At 41.2% G+C, this 14,900-nt stretch overlaps 1 pseudogene; it reads right to left on the bottom strand.

Annotated features, from left to right (window-relative positions):
- Positions 1-11,369: 11,369 nt before the first annotated feature.
- Positions 11,370-13,328, bottom strand: LOC124880973 (annotated as a pseudogene).
- Between the last annotated feature and the right edge of the window lie 1,572 nt (positions 13,329-14,900).

Below are 14,900 nucleotides of genomic sequence, written 5' to 3' on the forward strand. Positions count from 1 at the left end.
AATCAAGTTTAAACAGACACATGAGAATTCACACTGGACAGAAACCTTTCTGTTGTGATCTATGTGGACAAAGATTTAGCCATAAATCAAGTTTAAACAAACACATGAGAATTCACACTGGACAGAAGCCTTTCTGTTGTGATCTATGCGGACAAAGATTTAACATAAAACAATATTTAAACACGCACATGAGAATCCACGCTGGACAGAAACCTTTTTGTTGTGATCTATGCGGACAAAGATTTAACCAAAAAGCACATTTAAACACACACATGAGAATCCACACTGGACAGAAACCTTTCTGTTGTGATCTATGCGGACAAAGATTTAGCCGAAAAGGAAATTTAAACAAACACATGACAATCCACACTAGAGAGGAAAATGGCTAAGGTTTGAATGCTCAAACATATTACGGTCGCTGTAAAATTTGTGATGTGAAGTGCAAGGCCAGTGGCGGGAAAACTTCTAATCTGAGGAAGCACCTAGTTAAGCACCAGATTTTCATCAAGGTTGAAGAGTTCACAGTTTTCGTTAGTCTCAGATATATGGCTAGAACTCCTGCATTCAGCACCGTTAACACGCCTGCTAATGGATACAATTTGTGCATTAAAGTTGTGCCTTTATTAAGAAAACAAAAAATGCGTAGTTAAGGGTTTTCATGTTGAAGAAATGTTTGAAACTTCTGAGATGTTACAATACCAACAGCTGGATGTTGTTTTGTTATATTCAATAAAGTTTATATATAGAATAATACATACACTACTGGTCAAAAATTTTAGATATACTTTCTCACTTGATTGGTCTCTTTATTTTCATGACTATTTACATTGTAGATTCTCACTAATGGTAACGAAACTTTGAAGGAACACATATAGAGTTATGTAGTAAACAAAAAATGTGAAGTCACTCTAAATATTTTTATATTTCAGATTTACAGCTTCTATAAAAGCTATAATTTTTCTATTTTAGATTCTTCCAGGTAGTCTCCCTTTGTTGTAATTACTGCTTTGCTCTCGTAACATTCTCTCCATAAGCTTGAAGAGTATTGAAAGAACTTACCAGAGGTTTATTGAGAGACGGCCAAAGGTTAATAATTCAGTCATCACAGCAAAGGGCAGCTACTTTAGGCAATCTAAAATATAAAACATATTTAAAGTTCTTTAACAATTTTTCGTTTGCTACATGAATCCATATGTGTTCATTCACAGTTTTGATGCCTTTAGAGAGAATCTACGTACAATGGAAATTGTCATAAACATAAAAAACGTTGAAAGAGAAAGTGTTTCTAAAACATTCGACAAATAGTGTATGTTAACATCTCTATAACATTTAATACCACATAACACACGTATAAGTACTGAAAACTGGTACCAGCGAGTGCCGGTTTAAATTCCCAGGTACCAAGTATTGGTACCGTATCTGTTCAAATGTTAAAAGGTACCCACCCCTAGTCAGGAGAGGGTGATCAGACTGCATTTAGATGTCTTGTCATTTTCCAAATGAATATATTTTGGAGCGTTACTGTTTTTTACCACAGTCAGTGTATCTCTATAATATTCTCAGCCCACACATTGCTCCCATGACACAACGACTGCACATCGTTTTTATGCCAACAGCAGTTTTTTGTATAATAGTGACGCAGAAAATCCTTCAATGGCAACTGCATGTCGTGCTGTCAGGAATGTTGCTGTTGCTCTTAAACTGTTACTGTACAGCAGAGGTGTCCATGGTGTCGATTAAACATTCAGTGAAGTCAGGTTGTCCTCCTTAGCAGAGTGTTACGTGTCCCTACCTGCCACACAGGACACCAGGGATTAATTCTGTGTAAAAAGTGTAATTGTGGTTTATGTCATCAGACATACATAGCTTAGGTTTAGTGAAAGTTTCCTAGGTTTTATTCTCCTTTACTATGCAGCTTATTCAAATGTTTTGTGACTCCTGTTTTGCCCAATTGGTTCTTATAGCTTCTATTCTGGTAACTCTTTATGGTTTCTAGTAATGTATGAACCTGGATGCTTTTATTGCCTTTTGCTTTGTTTCTGACACACCCAAATTTCCCCTATTGTGGGACAATAAAGGATTGTCTACCCTATTCTGTATTAAATACTTATTTAATATAAATGTAGTTGACATGGCATCTGTCAAGATCATGCATGAGGCAGCCCACATTATCAGCAATGTCTGGGTCTGTGCATGACTTCACAATGAGATCTAGGCTTGCCCGTGGTGAGTTTATATATAATAGTTATAATAATTTCTGATTTACCATTCACTTCTCTAACTAAAGAGAGTTGTCCTTTTATCTTATTAATTGTTCTTTATTGCCTGCAAGTGAAAATATAGTAGTTTTTCGTTAAATAAATAAAATCATCCAGCTCTAGGGGCACCTCATTCACTTTTAACTGATGCTCCAGCTGTTGTTTTTTATGGAGCCCGGCAAGTGTTTGAACGCATGGCCCACAGCTGCGAGGTAAGTTCAGTGGATCTGTTGTCATATGTAATGCCATGTTTCCATCAGAACTCTTCACAGCTTCCACTGAACTTACCTTGCAGGTGTGGGCCATGCGTCCAAACTCTCAACAGATGTCACTGAGCGAAACCGAGAGCTCACTTTAGTGAAGCGTGAGCACGGATTTCCACCAGCTTTGTTTTTGTTTTTTTACCTGCTGACACTTGCCAGGCTAGTATTTCAATTTGTGTTTTCTGCAGCTGCATTTTTAGGTATTTTTTTCTGATGTCACGTTTCTGTTTTCTTGTAAATACAACTTGTACAGCTGTTTCAAATTCAGTTCCATATCTACTCTTTTTCATATTGAGTTATGAGCCATCTCCTTACACATTAATTGCGTGTGTTGAATATACCCAGTGAATGCTGTGTAATTTATTTGGTTAAACATAACAATTGTCCTGCAACTTTTAGATGCATCCTTTCTCACACTTGGTCTGTGCAGCTGCCCTAAGTTATATGCTGTTATACAAACAAGATACAAAGTTTAATTTTCACACTCAGGATGCATCTAAAAGCTGCAGGACGGGACCTCTTGAGGACTGGAGCTGTGTATCCGTGCTGAGATACTTTGCCAAAACTGATTCTGTATCATGAGTGCTCACAAATAAAAATATGAGATGACGCTTAAATGTAAATGCCAAAACATGATGGAATTGTGGATGTATTTATTTGTTAACAATAGGATAAAATGGTAAAAACAAGGATTGGGTCAGAATGGGCCATAAGAGACACTTCAAATAAAAGGGTTTTAAACTGGCAGCAAACGGGTAGTAAAGTGGACCTCCTGAGTAGAACCGAACCTGTGGATCAAGAGCGTCATTTCAACATGTTAGATAGTCTGACTAATGGAGTTTAGACGAAAATTCAGAACGAAAGACGTTCACCGCCTCCACCTTCCAATGACTCTTCCGTGTGTCTGTCCGCCTGATTCTCCATCCAATCACCTTCCGACACCTTGCTTTTAACGGACCTTCAGCAGTGGTCATCCTCACTTGTTAGCTGAGCTCATCCCTCCTCCACCCCACCTCCACCATCTTCCTTCCCATCTACTCCTGGCTTCCTTGGTCTCTGGCCACCAATCCACCACCAGTGTCGGATCAGGGGGAAGATATCTCTAAATCTAAGCCTTACAAATGTTCATCTTAGCTCATGTCATTCTCAGCATTCATGTCTTCCTCCCAGAGCACTAAAGAAATAACCATGTAATTTCACATCATTAAAACCTTTCTAATTGCCATCCCTTTTCCTTGTGAGTCTTTTCAGATTGAAATAATTATTGAGTGCAAATGTAATGTGATGAGATCTCAGTGGAACTCTGAAGAACACCATCCACACTCCCTGCCCCCACCATCCTCAACAACACTGTGTCTACTGTGGATCACTTCCAGTTCCTAGGAAGCACCCTTTCTCTGGACCAGATGTTGTCCTGTGGAAAATAGGCATCTGTACTCTGGAATCTGATTGTGAACTCATCAAGGATGCCATTATACAGTGATGAATAGGGATGGGTGCCTTTCACATTTGAACAAATACGGTACCAATGCCCGGTACCGGGGAGATGGTATCGGTACTCAGCCATGCCAATTTTTGGTACTTTCTTCTGTGTTTATGTGGTAATAAATATGAATTTGTTTAATAATAAAATCAAAAATGTTCAATTTGACATATTTTCTGAATATGTAAACTTTAATGAATATATCAAAACAATAAGAATCAGCTTTATTGCCAAGTTTATGCACACAATAAACAAGGGATTTGACTTTGGTACACTTTGCTCTCAGTGAAGAATTTGTTTTTTATAGTAATGGAAAAATGAAAAATACTGATTTAAATGTACATATATACACAATTGACTTTAGAATAGAATATAATGTGAGATCAGTCCAAGTATTCATGGTGTTGTTCTGAAAGTCTGACTTTTAAATGTTCATCAGAGCAACAGCCGGGGGGAAGAAACTGTCTGTGGCAGCTGGTATCAGGAGACTACCGCTCTGCAGCACCGACCTGACCATAAAAGTCTAAGCAATTTATGTACAGGGTACGTTAGATCTGCAGCCTTTTTCCTGACCCTAGACCTGTATATGTCCTCGATTGAGGGAAGGTCAGCCCTGATAATCCTCTCTGCAGACCTGATTGTTCATTGCAGTCTGGATCTGTCCTGTTTTGTAGATGAGCCAAACCACACTGAGATGGAGGAAGTCAGAACAGACTGAATTATGGCAGTTTAGAAGATGACCAGCAGCTCCTGGGGAAGGTTGTACTTGTTGAGTTGCTTCAGGAAGTACAGTCTCTGCTGGGGCTTCTGCCAAACATTGACTATGTGTGAGGACCATCTCAGGTTTTGAGAAGTGGTGGTTCCTAGGAACCGGAGGTGGTCCACAGTAGATACTGTTAAGGATGGTGAGAGGCATGTTCTCTGAAAGTCCACTATCATCTTCACAGTCCTGAGTGGGTTAAGTTCCAGATTGGTTCTGACCTCACCAGTGTACCAGCCGGTCTACCTTCTGTCTGTATGCAGACCCATCACTGTTATGGATCAAACCAATAACTGTCATCTGCTAGCTTCAGAAGTGTCACAGACGGATCAGCTGCAGTCATTTGTTTAGAGGGAGAAGAGGAATGGGGAGAGAACATCATCCCTGGGGGCGTCCGGTGCTGATGGTTCTTGTGCAGCAGAAGAAGCTCCCCAGCCTCACCACCTGCTGCCTGTCCTTCAGGAAGCTGGTAATCCACTGACAGGTGGAGGCTGGGACTTTGAGCTGGGTGAGCTTTTGATAGAGGATATCTGGGTTGATGGTGTTGAAGGCTGAACTGAAGTCCTGGCATACATCCCTGGGTGGTCGAGATGTTGTAGGATAAAGTGTGGTCCCATGTTGACTGCATCATCTGCCAACCTCTTTGCCCTGTAGGCAAACTGCAGGGGGTCCAGCAGGAGGGTTGTGATGTCCTTTAGGTACTTCAGCACCAGTCGCTCAAAGGATTTCATGACCACAGACATCAGGCCAACAGGCCTGTAGTCATTTAATGCTGCGATGCTGGGTTTCTTGGGTACTGGGATAAGAGTGGAACATTTGAAGTTGGAGGAAACCTCACACAGCTCCAGTGACTTGTTGAAGATCTGAGTGAAAATGGTTGCTAGTTGGTCAGGGCAGACTGTCAGGCACGATGGTGAGACATTATTAGGTCCTAAGGTCTTCCTTGTATTCAGGTTAACAGAGCCTTTTTACATCTTCCTCTGAGATCCACAGAGGGTTAAGGGCAGTTAGGGGTGTGGTTGGTGTATGGCAAGAATTTGTGTCTGAATGGAGTGTGTTGGGTTGAGGTGTGAACTGCTGCTTTTATACCTGCAGTGGAAGGCATTCAGTTGATGCTCAGCTCCTGTAAGCAGCCAGGTTTTTTAAACCATTCCAAACTGCAGGGGCATCTCCATGTGAGAAACCTTTCTTTAGCTTCTCACTGTAGCTTCTCTACGCTGCTTTGATCTCCTTGGTCAATTTGTTCTTGGCCTGCTTATACAGAGCCCGGTCCACACGGTCAATTTGTTCTTGGCCTGCTTATACAGAGCCCGGTCCACGCTGCAGTAAGCCTCTTACTTATCCTTGCACAGCTTCCTCAGAGGAGAAGTGAACCAAGGTTTGTTGTTATTGTAAGTGCAGAAGGTCTTGGTCTCCACACATATGTCCTCAGACACTAATGTATGATGTCACAATCCGCATCCAGCAGTTTGTATTGTAACATCTCAGTTTCAAATATTTTTTCTCCCATGTTGCTGGCTGCTGTTAGGAATAACCTTTATTAATATGCTCATAGCTGTTTTTCCTATTTATACTATAGTGAAATAAAATATAAGTTCTAATGTTTCCCTTTTGTTACAATAGGGTAAGACTGCTCATAGACATACAGTACAAGGATAAATGGCCCAAGGTTTGTCATGAATGACCTGAAGCTGGGGCACTGGGGTTGATAGTGGAGCAGCCTGTACAACTGGGTTGATTAGAAACTTACAGCACACTTAGATTAAGGATGGACACCCACTATTACACAATCTAACAGATAGACACCACAATGGTGACACATAGTCTACTGATAATCACTGAGGGAGGAAACATCCATTGCATTGGAGTACCAGATATAAAACTACATGTGACCTTCTATTGGGGCTCTTCGTCATGCTCTAACAGACTGCGACGGTCCGAGACGGGAGCCTCAGCGCTGATCTCTGTTATCATTCCTCTGCCTTAATTTAGATTAAAGGAGCTAAAAGTTAGAAACTGTTTGAGAGTCGTACCTTTCAGAGTCTTTAGATAGAGTGTGTGATCGCTTCATGGGGACCAAGTACCGGAAGAGCTCCGAGGCGTCTGACCGCCAGCAGGGTTCACTAGCTTGGTTTTAAAGCTTAAAGCCTTTAATATACTTGCTGTATAAAGACTGGTGCACATTGTGCCACTTTCAATTGCTCAAATGGATTTTATAGGCTTGAATGGTGGCAGGAAAATCATGATTGCAAGGAAACACGTCGTTGTAAACCTCCGTTCACTCTTCACAATTTCCCGACATAAAAGAAAGATCAAGACGGATGTAAAAGATGGTCTCAAGAACATTTGATCTTGGATAAAACGCTGATGGAGGTAAAAGCTAAGAAACATAGAAGCATAGATGCACCTGTTTACTGTGTGAGGCTAAAGGCTTTGCATTGAGGTGTTAGCAGTAGCTAACTTGTTGACAGCCATATGCCTTGGGATTATTATACGATTTGATCAAAATTATGGAAAAATGCTCGTATCAATTAATTGTGCCTATTTTCATTTCACATTTGGTTTTTATTGTTGTCCCACCCCAAATGTTCTAAAGCTGATATATGTCAAATTATAAAAACAAATACCACACCAACCGTCCTTGTAGTAAATGCAAAGCTGGTGGAGCAGCGACATCTCATCCCTGCTAAGGAAATACTCTGCAATGCCCTTACCCATAATGCACTGTGCAACACGCTTCTAGGAAGCAGGTGGCTGCCACTGTGGAAAAAAAAGTACTGAATTCGGTACCCATCCCTAGTGATGAAGGCTGTTTAATTAGCAGTCTTGTACTATATGGTTAATATTTCGCATGGTCTCTTCAGGATGACACCTGGGAGGGACCAATCCAGAGAGACTGGCTGAACCGGGAACCCCTTTAGTGTACTTTACTCAAAAACCTATCGACACGTAGAGAGTATTTGGGGGCCCTGAACCAGGACAATTCAATGGCAGAAGAATAAAATTAAAAAGCACCAATCCAGGAGGCAGCAAATTGTTCCAGAACATTCAGGACAGAGACTGACTTACACTGTGACATGACTAAGAACTTAATTGATATGTCTCCATATTCCTATGTTATAACCTCAAGCTTTGTCTTTGTTTTGTTTTAATGTGTTCATGTTATCACCTTTAATGAGGTCCTGAAGTGTTTTAAGCCATTTATATACTCTGATAGAATGGAAGCATCAACTTTAGTGATATTCTGCTCCTGAGATTTAACATAACCAATGTTTTCTGTTTATATATATTTTGATAAAAGGAATGATGGAACAGGACCGGATTGGCATTAAAGGTCCCTCAAATAGATGATAATGATGCTTATTAGACGCAATACAGTGACTTCTTGCTCAGATTGGCCGAGAGCGAGATTTCTTCGGAGACCTCCAGACGTTTTCTTGTACCTTTTAGGAGGAATGGATTTTTCGATTGAAAGGGCCTAAGCTGACCTTTGGATCCCCTCCCACAACACAGTTTGTGGTCTGAAGGACATGGATGCTTGTCAATGATGGTCCAGCTATATGGCTGGAGAGTAGATGACTTTGGTCTGATTTGCAGTTAACAGTAAAAAGAATGTGAGCATAGAAACCTATATAGGATCTTAATAAGTTGAACCCAAAATTGAAGATCTAAACCGGAGCAATCATCTCGGGTTGCTTAATTTCTGTAAATCATTTCCTTTATTACCCCTTATATTCATTTACATTTTTATTTAATTTACTCAATTTAAGTGTATTACATATATTCTGGTATACTTATATTTTACATGTTAAGATTGTGTACATATGAATGAAAATTCTCTCTCATGTGTTAGGTTTTCACTTATTAAGGGAGGATGTTTGGAAGCATTTTACTTTATAAATTGTGTTCCTGGCATAGGAGAGCCTGTTCCTGCCAAAAGATAAAATAATAGCTTTGTTTTGTCCAACATATGTGTTTAAATTGTTGTATATTTGCATGTGAAAATATGTGACTTTGAAAACTTAATGTCTGTCCAAATTAAAGTGAAAGTATTTTTTTTTCTCAGTCAGTTAATTGGCATTAACCATGAAAGAGGAACAAAAAAGCCAAAGGGAAAGGTCACATCAAAACAATCTGGCCAACTGTTGCAGAAGACGTGTGTTCATGTCAACCCTCACGTGGCCACTCTTATGTGCAAGTTAATAGTCTTCCAATGGAACTTCTGATAGGCCTCGGTGTTGACTTTATCCCATCCCGGTCCCATATCGCTATCGACGACACCCTCCCCTTCCTGTCTCTTCGTGTGAGGTATTGTCATACTTTGTCCTTTGTTGCTTCAAAAGAGTAAAGACAACATCTTACACGACAAGGCTTTTATTTATTCAGGCGACCTAAGTGCGAAAACACACACACACAGACACACTCTTGTTTTGCTATATGTAGTGAGGACCATGTGTTGACTCCCATTGACATCTATGGATTTTCAGTCATTTTCAACCCTTTCTATGCCTTAACCCTGACAATAACCCTAAACCTAACCATTACCAGTGCATGCCTAACCCTAACCTTAACCTAAAGTCAATTCACACCTTAGTCCTAAACCTAACCGTTAGCAAAATAGGTCGTGAGGACCAGCAAAATGTCCTCACTTTGGTACAAACGGTCCTCAATTTGATGGTGAAATCAGGAAAATGGTTCTCACTGTGATGCCAAGACAGGAACACACACACACACACACACACACACACAAAGCTACAGAAGAGTATGTACAAGGTTTCCAACACCAGCTACTGGTTGGTAGCACCGTTGCCTTGCAGCAAGAAGATCCCAGGTTCGATTCCCAGGGGTCTTTCTGCATGGAGTTTGCATGTTCTCCCCGTGCATGCGTGGGTTCTCACCGGGTACTCCGGCTTCCTCCCACAGTCCAAAGACATTCCTGGTAGGTTAATTGGTTACTCTGAATTGCCCATAGGTGTATGAATGAGTGTGTGCATGGTTGTTGTTTGTATGTTGCCTTGCGATGGACTGGCGACCTGTCCAGGGTGTACCCCGCCTCTCGCCCATAGACTGGTGGAGATAGGTACCAGCTTCCCCGTGACCCACTATGGTATAAGCGGTAGAAAATGACTGACTAACAATTTCGTTGTCCGATGAGCTAACCCCTTCCTCCTACTTCCCTATTTCTAAGGGGATTGCTGAATCTAGCTCTCCATCCAACGGGTCTGGACTTCCCTAAACCTGAAAGATCTTACTGAGCAGGTTTAATGAAAGTTCTGTTTAAGCTGGTGTCGGGAAATGACTCGCCTAGCCTCTGATGCACCTGATGGGGATGTTTCTTCTGGTAACAACGAACGATTTCTTGAAGGAAAGACGGCTTAATCAATGGTCAAACAGGAACTTTGTTGTCATATGTCTCTGAAGACAGTAGCTTACAGAGGCTGAAGAGTTGAAGGGAACCCAGGTGGTATAAATGAGGTTGATTCAGGACTTCAAGAAGCCTGAAACTTAGAGCAATCAGTTGTTCACCGATCAAGTTCACTTCTGTTGTCTGGATAAAAAAGCCATAGAGGAAATCAAATTCTTAATTTCGAGCCACAGTCCTTCCAGGGCACACGAGTTGATCCTCATTTTAATGCAATTGATCAGCTGGGCTGTGTCTCTGGTCCACTGTTTCATTTGTAGCATCTCTCTCCATCCGATCTTGTTTGCTGGTGTTTTGCAAGAAAACAACCGCAGTTCCCATTTTTGGCATTGCTTTTATTCAGATGCTCTTACTGGTCAGCCCTTTGTTAGGCTTCTCTGTTATTGCGCAATATGTTATTGCCCAATACGTTATTGCTCAATACTTAGTCATGGTCACCGTGACTTTCTGGTGCTGTTTTTGGGCCTTGAAGGTACCAGTAATAGCCATGCAGCTGGCTGTAGTCTCATCCTCGCTTACTTGCGCTGCTTGTTGGTCTTTAAAAGGTTCACTGTCAGCGTGTAGCTGGCTTTATCCTGTTCCTCCCTTCTTCGTGGTGTTTGTTGGCGTTCAAAAGGTTCGCTGTCAGCCCACAGCCGGCTCTCGTCACTCCTAGTCATCCTAGAGTCCTCTCCTTAATCTGCTCAGTCTTAAACTTTACACAGTATTACACATTCAATTCTCAGCCTTTTGCATTTACTTGGTTAAGATGTTTATAAAACCCTAACTTCATTCTTTTTATTCATACGGCCTCTCCAGTCTCTAAGTCCCAGAATATGAGAATATGCTTGTTTCACTCTCTACTGCTTCAATTGGGTATTTTAATAATTGTTGCATGGATTACACAAAAGGATATTTATTGTAATTTTTATGGATTTAACTGTGAGCAGTTAATGAATGTTGTATGGATTACAGGGAAAGATCTCACCTTATTTTGACCACACTGTTGCAGTTTTCAAGACATGCAAAGATACGGGTGCAGGCCCATGTGTAGTAAAATGCAGCAAGTTCTCTCCGATACAAAAAAATAAATAAATAAAGCTTATTTTTCTTATTCTCATTTGTTTGTCTTTGTTTAGTCTCTCCGGAGAGCATAAAGTCCACAAACTCTCAACATTGATCGTCAGTCACCAGAGGACTCGGACTATGTGGACAGGGGAGTACGCTTTCTGGCTCCATCAGCAGATGATGAAGATGATGATCGCTAGCGTCCCCCTGGTGGTTTGGTTGAATGTCACACTCAAGAAGGCATAGAGGATGGGGTTAGGGCAGCAGTGGAAGTAGGCCAGCACCTCGGTGATGGAGATCCACGTCTCCACCGCCTGCTGCACCTCGTAGCTAGAGGACACGATGATGTTCAGCAATGTAAGGGTGCAGAGCCTCGAAGATGCCGAGGCAGTAGGGCAGGCATCAGCTGAAGAAGCAAACGACGAGGATCACCGTCTTCTACAGAGCTTTCTTCTTCAGCACCTGGCCCTTGGTTCCTCAGAAGAGACTGGAGATGATGATACAGTGGCAGATGAGGATGACCATCCGGGTAGGACGAAGTCCACCAGGATGTTCTGGAAGCAAAAAACCGTTGTCCACGTCAGAGCGCTTTCCGCTGGGTAGATGCGCTGACAGATCACGCTGGAAGCCACGCTCTTCACGCCATCCTCTGTGAAAAGGTAGCCGGAGGAGCTTACGTCCTGTACATCCTGGAGACGTGCAAACACCAGGTCAGGTACGGTCAGGATGATAGTAGGCAGCCACGCTCCAACGTAGATCACTCTGCTCGCCATCAGCTTTCTCGTGGCCCGGCTGTCAGTGGCACGGACGACTGCCAAGTACCTGTCCAAGTTGATAAAAGCCAGGATCAGGATGCTGCTGTATAGGTTCGCCGTGTAGATCGCGTGAACCGACATGCAGAGGAAGCCTCCGTAGTGCTACGTTTGAACAGCATTCGCTGCCCACAGGGGCATTGTGAAGACGAACAGGATGTCTGCGATGGAGAGATGGAGCCGGTACTTATCTGGTATAGTTTTGACCATCTTCTGGTAGCCCACGATGAGAACAACCAATCCGTTGCCGATGATGCCAAGGCTGAATATTATGCCATAAACCGTCAGGAGGAAGATTTTGTTGAAGTTGCCGCTGAGTGCTCGAGCACACGGCTCATGGACATTTAGATCAAAGTCTGCAGACCCGTCAGAGGTGTTGGTGTTGGCAGTGCTGTTGTCAAACAGCTCGTATGCAGTGTCCTCCTAAATAGAAAAGACAGTGTTTTCTTTATTTTTTTGTTTTTGTTTTAAAGTTCTTAAAAGCCCAAAAACACTTGTTTATAAACTACAGTTTCTAACCACAATATTGGTCCTAACTTTAACTGCTCTCAAGAATAACAGTTTAAAACTTTAAAGAGCTGTACATCATGTTTATTGATACAGGAAAAGACCATGAATAAAGACGTGAACTTCGCTTCAGTTAAGAAAAAACAACAACAAGACAGAACCCACTTCTGCCATGTTTAGCTCTCACCGATCTTGTAAAGTTTTGGTAGGACAGTGTGTTTGAGCATTTTGCAGCAGCAGCAGAACAATTAGTTGTCTGACGGTATGCAAGCAGACCTTCCCAGGTTAATAAGGAGACACGGCCAGCTGCTCAACACCCCCACCACCCTTTTTTTTCACCCGTTCAACAGCTTCTTTCTGCTCCTCGCTATGAACAACAAACCTCGTAGTAATACCTATGTGTGTGTGTGTTTGTGTGTGTGTGTGTGTGTGTCCCACTGGCAAAGGGTTAGTAGTAGGGTCAGGTTTAGTCCATAGAAATTAAGACAACAAAGGGAAGTCAATGGAAATCCTCACAAAGATAGTAATCCGTGAATGTATGTGTGTCTGTGTGTGTGTGTCCGAGTGTGAGACACGGAGAGAATAGATGCAGAAACAAAGACAGAATCATATACAGACATAGACAGTAGGAGATACACAGAGCTGTAAATACAACAGTGAGGAATGAATCAGCCAATCAGCAAAGAGCGTCAGTGTAACTTGACACCTGCAGAATTTCTAACGCAGCACCTCACTACCGTCTCCACCTTCCCTGGGCTTTTAACATGGAGGCGCATTTTCCCGAACTACCGCCCATAAGTCAGAAACCATTTGGGCTATCGATGTCATTCTTGGACCGTTTTTCTCAGAACCGACAGCGGAACGAGAATATTAACACTTTTTTGCTGAAAATATAATATTAAAGGCACAACACTAGGTGAAAAGAAAGGGAAAAATGGAGAAAAACACAAAATTGCCTGGACATGCTCTCGAACAATGTCTAATAACTTGGAAAATATAAGGGCTATCCATTTGATTCATGCATCGTATGAATCAGCAGGCCTTGCTGAACAATCATGGAGTTTCTCAAGTTTCTACAAAAATCTGACTGGGAGGTGTGACCCTGTGAAAAAGTGGATCATTTTGACCATTTTTAACCTGAGTGAAGGTGAATTTTTCACTCTCCAAAAAACCTACTTCACGAGAAAACGATAAAAGGTATCCAAACAACTTGTGGACCGTAGGTATCAGCCGGGATTGGTGAACAATCCTGGAGATTTTCGTGTGTCTATATAAATGTAGGAGATATGACAGTGTAAAAAAGTGGATAATTTTGAAATTTTTCAATTTTAAGCGATTTTGGGAAAGAGAGATTTGGTACTCCTAAACAAACCTTTTTTTATGACAAAACGATAAAAGATATCAAAAACATTATTTCACTGTGAGTGCCAGCAAGGTCTGAAGATAAATCTGCACAAGGCTCATGTCTCTACCTCGAACGGATTACGAGAGGCGGCGATTCGAAAACATGTGACTTTAAGAATTTTTTGCTCTGATTTTTTCTGAAATCCCTATAGATTTCCTATACAGGGTGCGTTGACTTTGCGTTGCTTTGGGGCATGTTGCCGGAAAACCTTTTGTCCCACGTCAATGAGGCTGACATTTTCGTAATCGCGAAAGAGCAACCTACGTTTTGATGTATAATTTGTATAGGTAGAATGAAAATTGAGCGAGTGAAGAGAGTTTGTTCATTCTTTTTCAGGTTATTCAAAAATCTACAGTGTACACTCTAGCAACAGAAGAATTCCGTCATAGGATTACATTATAAAACTAAAAATCTGAAAAAATTGTAATAAAGTTTGAAACCAAATTGTAGAAAAACTGTAAAATATATCAAAAAGTTGAATTAAACTGTAATAGCAGAAGGTTGTGAAAACATTTTAAAAGTGGAATGGTGTTTCTAGCTGAAAGTATGCGGAAGTAGTTAAATGGCAAAAACAGTGAATTTTTGTCATTTTCCATTCATTCCTATGGGAGCAAAAAATTCATAAAAAGCTGAATATTTTAAAAAGTATAAAAGATATAAATACCAAAAGATATAGCCGGAAAGAGCAGAATATTGTAAAAGTTGAACGGCAGAAATAGCACAAAGTATGCAGAAGTAGTAGCGAATCAAAAAGTGTACGGAAGCAACCAGAACTAGAAAAATTTGCATTTCCTACGAAAATGCAGTGTGAATGCTGTAAGCTGAATTTTTTTGCTGAAAGCTGGCAGAAACAAACTGAAATTGACTAAAGATAATCTGCTGAAATTTTATAAATTAGAAGAAAACAGAAATGCTAAACTCTTGTTGAAAGCTGGCAGAAAGC

The sequence above is a fragment of the Girardinichthys multiradiatus genome, chromosome 14 (genome assembly GCF_021462225.1).
Source record: "Girardinichthys multiradiatus isolate DD_20200921_A chromosome 14, DD_fGirMul_XY1, whole genome shotgun sequence".
Classification (NCBI taxonomy): Eukaryota; Metazoa; Chordata; class Actinopteri; order Cyprinodontiformes; family Goodeidae; genus Girardinichthys; species Girardinichthys multiradiatus.